General features: G+C 42.8%; 1 pseudogene; it reads right to left on the minus strand.

Moving 5' to 3' along the window:
• Window positions 1–385: 385 nt before the first annotated feature.
• LOC143324290 (uncharacterized) lies at window positions 386–2,708 on the minus strand (annotated as a pseudogene).
• Window positions 2,709–5,072: the final 2,364 nt, after the last annotated feature.

Below are 5,072 nucleotides of genomic sequence, written 5' to 3' on the forward strand. Positions count from 1 at the left end.
ACCCTCTAAACTCTGGCTGAGATTTCTTTTTAAGTGTCTTCAAAGCATAGGTTACGGATAAGAAGTTGATCTGTTACTCTGTCTGTATGTTGAAATCTAATCCTTTCTCTGAGCTGTTGAGGAGACATTGTTTTGTTTAAGTTGTGTGATTGATTCTGTGTGATTGATTCTGTGTGTGTGTGTGTGTGTGTGTGTGTGTGTGTGTGATAAACTCTGAAATGCCTGTGTTCACTTTAGAAATACATCCTGAGGATGTGCTGGGATGCATCATCAGTGATGTAACCTAAGGTCATCAAGTGTTTCGGGTCTTTCAACATCAGACACTCTAGCGTGGGCGACCCAGCTGGGGTGATCAGTTCCTGGCTTGCATCCCAGCAGCAGTTGACTATGGGGCCTCCCTCTTTGCCAGTCCCACTAGCCCCAGTTTGGTCAAGGCTTTGCACAGTGACCGACCTGCAAAGCCCTGGCATCCTACCTCAATAGGTTCGCAGGAGGTCTTCCAGCCCTGTCTCCAACGTTGCTGTATGAGCTCCTGGTGCTTGGCACAGTTGTGCTCATGTGCTTCATGCACTCCTCCCAGAGTACAGTGGGCTCCAACATGATCACCTGCTTTGTAGTGTTGGAAAAGATCATCATATCTGGGCATTATATCTAAATGTTGTTGGGACATTAGACAGTGGTTTTTCCTGGTGCTGATGGCTGACGCGACTGTCTCTGCAGCTCCTTTCAGAACCTGATCATGTCTCCTGCAATAGCAGCCTTCTGCCAGGGCCTTCGGGCAGCTGCTGGGGATGTGTTTGAGAGATCCTCTCCCAGAGCAGAGGGCACAGGATGGTGTTTCGCTCTTGCCCCAGATAAGGAGGTTTTCAGGACTTGGTAGGCCATTGTACACCACCTGCATCAAGGAACGGACCCTGTAGTAGTCTGTCCGCAGAATGTTATCCCAGGTGACCCTTCGCTGCTTGACAGATTCCCACTTTGTCCATGCTCCTTACTGTCTCAGACCTACCATCCTGCTTGCTCTTTCTTCCTCCACTCCTGCACTTTGTGCATTGCTTTACAGATTTGGCTCCTGGGCAAGCAACCGAGTTCAGCTCGGCCTGTGGCCGTGTCCCCCATTAGCTTTCCCTGGCTCAGCCAAGACTCCGCCACCTGCAGTGCATCTGATGCTTTCCACTTCCTGCCTGTCCTAACCTCGATGGCCACTGCTGCCCCGTCCCTTTGGTCTCTGTACTGAAGCGCCTCTCTCGTCCGTGACACCAAAAACTCCTCTTTCAGAACACTGAAAGGGAAGCTGCAATATGTTGCTGTTGCCATGCAGTGCTATAATACTTACTTACTGCTCTGGGCAAGACTGAGCCATCTCCGAAGGTAGCTGCTGATGTTCCTCTCCATTGACTTAACAGTTGACATAGGGACCTCATACACCAGCAGAGGCCACAGGATTCTGGGCAGGATGGCATGTTGGTAAACCCAGGATTTGAATCTTCCTGGTTGGCCTCAATTGTCCACCTTCATGAACTATTCTTTGAGGTTGTCAATGGGCTTTTTAATGAAAGCAGAGTCTTTAAGTCTGACGTCAAAGATTTTCCCCTCTCTTCAATGGCTGCTCAGTGATGGATGGAAAGATCACACCAGATAGAGTGAAGTGGAACTTGTCCACCACTCACACCTTCTTCAGCTCCATTGACCTATACTTTCTGGGTTTGAAGCAGGTCCTTGCCCATGTGATTAGTACTGATGGTGTCATTATATTGAGATCATCCATGAAGGCTCTGATTTAAGGTTGTCTCTCACCAGACGTAGTCTTGAGACTTCTACACTCCACCCCTGCACGTTTGACAACCATTTTCATGCCCAGTGCGAAAAAGGTAACAGAGATGGTGCAGCCTGTTATGATGCCCTTTTCTAGCCGATGCCAGTTGGATGTTACAGACCCAGAAGTGACTCTCAACCTGAAGAGAAGAGAGTCGCTCCGCCAATGCCACCAGACTCCATTCACAGAAACAATAATTTTATCATCAAACAAGCTTCATTCAAACTCAACGGAAACTGGATGATGGCCTCATCATGTGCAACACACCGTATGTATGTGCACTGTATGCAGTTTGACCCATAGATTGACTTGCGCAACCAGTCAAAAATATTCTCAGTGGTTAAATGTTGACAACCCTATCGGCTATGCTGTTGCAGCTGGTAATAAGGCAACCTAAGCATACAGCACGTTCTACAATTCCCATACGGAATGAATGCTTTCATGCTTGACTTTGGCCTCTGTTTTTACATACTTCATTGTACTTATTCACAATGCATACATTATACAAATGTCCTTTTATTAATACGCATTTGGTATGCTTTCCTGAGATACTGTTGCAAACATTCCATCGTTTTTGTATACTAAACTTGAAATAATTTTTTTCTTGACTCAAACATCATGTTTAACAAGGTTAGATGTTTTGCTTGATAGCAAATCACCACATCTCCCCTCACTAAACTAGACTTCTTGTCAGCAATACTGATTTACTCTATTGAAAATCCAAGATCTCGTACTAGGTCTCATTTTTTGTTTTGTTCCTTTACGCTGTTGTCATACCACACATGCACACAGATGGTTATCTGTAATAGTTTGTATGGTGGTCTGTATTTTGACCTGACTTGGCAGACTTAGTCCAACACCCCTGCACCCCCATACCCTCCTCTGAAATCATGGTCCCATTGCTATGCTGTGGTTTAATTTTTACAGAGGTCATGTATAATTGCAGTTTATAGCTGTTGTAAATGCACTTTACACAGGGCAAGACACTTTATTACACAGGACATAAAGCAGTATATAACTATACACAAAATGACCCTACTGTTAAGCTTTGTGTATTTTGTCTAATTGGAAAATAAACTGGAATTGGTCTTTGGTCTGTAGAACTACTCAATGCTATTTGCTTCACCTTATAAGCATGCAAACTGTCTTGACATACATGAAGAGCAGGATATTAATCGCTCCTGTCAGTGTGTTACTACTGATGACTTGTGAATTATCATTTCCCTCGGGATGCCAGGATCCTTTCAGACCTGTACAAAAGATACGTTGATCACAAGTGGTATCTTCAGCATTCTGTGCACACAGTTAATCACAGTATGATTTGTTTCCCTTATCAGAGGGAACACAGGGACACTGTTAATCTGTCCACTCTTTCCTTGACTGCTCCCTGTCTTCAGACACAGAACTCTACTCAGAATGGATACAATAAACTGAATCAAGTCTTGCAAACAGCAAACATGAATGTAATTTCTCCGTTTAATATGTCATACATAGTTAACCAAAATCATATGTACTGTGCAGAGGTAATACCTGCCCTTAAACCATGCAGTACATTTTATACCCCACAACTTATCTTTTCATCACCATAATATAGCTTGTTTTATTCAAATCCCCCCCCCCCCAAAAAAGGGCTTGAATTACAAAACTGTTTTCTTTCTGTTTCTGAAATGTATTTTTAATGACTGCAGAATATTCAAATCAACCAGACATCTTTGTAGGGGATATAAACAATTCTTTTCTTTGCATATGTTAGAGAGCCGGTTTGCTGTGATATTTTCTACTTTAGTAGAAACTTCAACTTAAGATATTAGTGTTGCAGTGAGTAGCAAAACAAAAAGTACTGAGGATACAGATTCAGGGTTGGCTTCAAAAGGTCTGCTTTTAGTTTTAGCCATGTTGCTTCATACCCTAGGGATGGCAATGTCAGACTGTTGGTCCACCACTTTGGTCCATCTTGAAAAGTCCAAAAAACTGTTGGATGGATCGAATGAAATGATGAATGAAATGAAGATCCTCATGATTCTGTCGATCACCTGATCATTTCTCTGTTGCCACGAGCCTGTCAGATGATCAGAATTTCAACTTTTCAATTCTTTCAGTTTATGATGAAATAACTTCAAAAGAGGACAATGCTATTCCACCATCGAGTTAGCTGATAGCTGAAACTGACTCATTCTCACTATCAAAGAGTAATTTCTAGCCCTGCCTCCTAAATACTACGATTAGGTCTAACAAGAAAGCAGTGATATATTTGCAGCCTGTTCGCTGCCGAAATAAAATTTATGTTGTTTTGTTTCAGCAAGTCAAAGCACTTGGGTATGGTCAAGAAAAGTGGCTTTGGTTAAACATTGGAAAGGTTATTGCATTCCACCTTAAACAACTCTGTATTGACTTTTTTTTTTTATTATTTAACCAAAATCACATTTTTTCCCCAACCTTACATAAGTGTTTTAGCAGCTTAAACCTAAGTGCTGAAACATAAGATGCAGACAGCTGTGTCCGACCTCCTGCATGCTCCCTCTCTGCGGAATAGGAACGCCACTCTTCCTGGAATTGAAAAAACATTGCCAATGAGCAGAATCTGGGCAGAAGCTAGGTTTCCTCAAAATCTTATTTGGAAAAGCAAATTCCACTATGTACTACTATAAACATAATTTTTCGGGGGCCAGAGTCTTTTTTGTATCTTGGAGGATGAATGTGAACGGTGTATTCCTTTCTTTCTTTCTTTCTTTCTTTCTTTCTTTTCCATATTACCACACAGTCATGTCTCTTGCTAAAAAATACTTTTTTTTTTGGAAAAACATTTTTGTCTCTGTCTCTTTGTGCTCTGTCTCCTTGCCTCTTTCCATTCATGTCTCACTTACACTTGTTTCTGCCTCCTTCTCTGTCTGAAGGAAAGAGAAGAGTGAGAGAAAGTAATTCTCATTCAGCGCCTCAATTCACAGTGCAATCATAGAGAATATGCAATTAACGGGGAAAGCCTTCAGTCAATAGCACGTTGTGTGTGCTCATACACATCGTCTACCCTGAACTCCTCTTTCGCTCAGCTCCCCTCCTCCATCTCCCTCCTTCCATTCCTCCACTATCCTCTTCTCTTTTGTGGAGTACCTTCTCTACTCTCCTCCTCTGTGCTTAAGCTTGTCTTTGTGGAAAGTGCTCATTGCTCCCTCTCCTTCCCTCCTTGTCTCGCAAGTCATTTCTCATTTAACCACATCTCATCATCCCTTACCATCATCATTACCACGTCCCCCCACTC

This window comes from Chaetodon auriga, chromosome 1 (assembly GCF_051107435.1).
Source record: "Chaetodon auriga isolate fChaAug3 chromosome 1, fChaAug3.hap1, whole genome shotgun sequence".
NCBI classification, from domain to species: Eukaryota; Metazoa; Chordata; class Actinopteri; order Chaetodontiformes; family Chaetodontidae; genus Chaetodon; species Chaetodon auriga.